This window comes from Aplysia californica, unplaced genomic scaffold (genome assembly GCF_000002075.1).
Source record: "Aplysia californica isolate F4 #8 unplaced genomic scaffold, AplCal3.0 scaffold00545, whole genome shotgun sequence".
In the NCBI taxonomy this organism is placed as follows: domain Eukaryota; kingdom Metazoa; phylum Mollusca; class Gastropoda; order Aplysiida; family Aplysiidae; genus Aplysia; species Aplysia californica.
The window spans coordinates 32,054-33,622 of NW_004797815.1; positions in this window are offsets into that span (position 1 = coordinate 32,054).

The following is a 1,569-nucleotide window of genomic DNA, read 5'->3' on the forward strand; positions in this document are numbered from 1 at the left end:
GGGGGGGTTGTATGAATATCAATATCGGTGCTGGGCCAAAGAAAGATCCTATACCACAAGATAGTTCACTCCTCTCTTCTCTTATTCAGCAACTCTGTTGTATAAGATCTTTGGGTGCGCCGACGTTTTCTTTTCAAAGTGACTGTTCGGACTCGAGTCTGAATATTCAAAAATTATATTCGAACTCTCAATCTGAATTGAGTCCAGCATGACGTCCGTTCCGACTTCCGACTCTTGTTCTTAAATATTTCCAGCCTAAATATTTCCAGCATTTAATCTATGACAAATTTTTCTACTTTAATAACAATGGAGACGTGGGGATCTATCTAAACTGGCCCTCCCTGCATCATTAGTATGAACAGAACAACTAAATTGAGCTGATAAAAAAATCTAATTGGATTCGAGTCCGAATAGAGGGGGCCTTTTCTTTTTGGCATAGCTCGCCGAGTTTTCTCCAACGAAGCGAAACTAGAACTAGGTCAGTATACATGCGGCCTACATGTATAATAAAAATATAGATCTAGATAATATATAGTCGTACATGTAATATTGAACAGCAAGTCGAACTATAAGATCCGTCCCTATAGCCCCGATATAATATGAACGAGATGGTAGATAAAAAAAATAATATGTTGTGTCTCTTGCTACTCTGACGAAGGAAGACGACTGGGTCGGCCTCCCTACGCGTCGGCGCGTATCCCGGTAACAAAGGGTTAGCGCTCGGGACTTGTGCTATTTTTAGAGAATACCCATGCCATGCCCACAAGTGAAAGGAAGATTTCCTCAAGCAGGCTAATTATTTTGTTTTATACTGTTTCTAACAAATGTACACACTTCGGAGGTTCAAATGAAAGCGATTGTGTTTTCTGTTTTTACCTAGACTTTAATTTAAAAAGACCAGGCCCTCAATCGTATGCAGTTTCTGAGTTTCGCCTTGGGTTTTGTGTTCGGAAAAAAGCCATACCAGATTTATAATCCAAGGGAGGTGATTCAGGAATAGGAACCGAATGTACGTCTGTAATAGTTATCTCCCCTAAACCAGCCGTGCGACTCGTGAACGTAACGCGGTAATTTTAAAGTAATGATGGTATTAAAATTTTTAAAAATTCTTCGTACAAGCCCAACATTTCACACAGGTCGACCTGTATTATCACTTAGAAAACAAATACAAATTTATTGATTTTTTAAACGCAGAATTATTATCTAGCTTGGTTGAGCAAAAGCTAAAACTCGGGAGTAATTTTGGAATAACGAATAATACAATTTTAATACTTTTCGTTATTAACGACACTGCGTTCTTCAGATAAGATACATGTAGTAAGGTAAGATGGGATAAGATTAATCTTTATTGTCCAGATGCTGACACATTCGTTTGGTGTTTCGCCTCACACACATACACACACACACACACACACACACACACACACACACACACACACACACAAACACACATTCACGCAAGCACGCGCCCGAGCACAACCGTGCCCACACACTCTCACACATCCTCTCTTCCACGCACATCATCATCATTGGCTTTCTCACCCTGCACCAGGGTATAGGCCACGGACA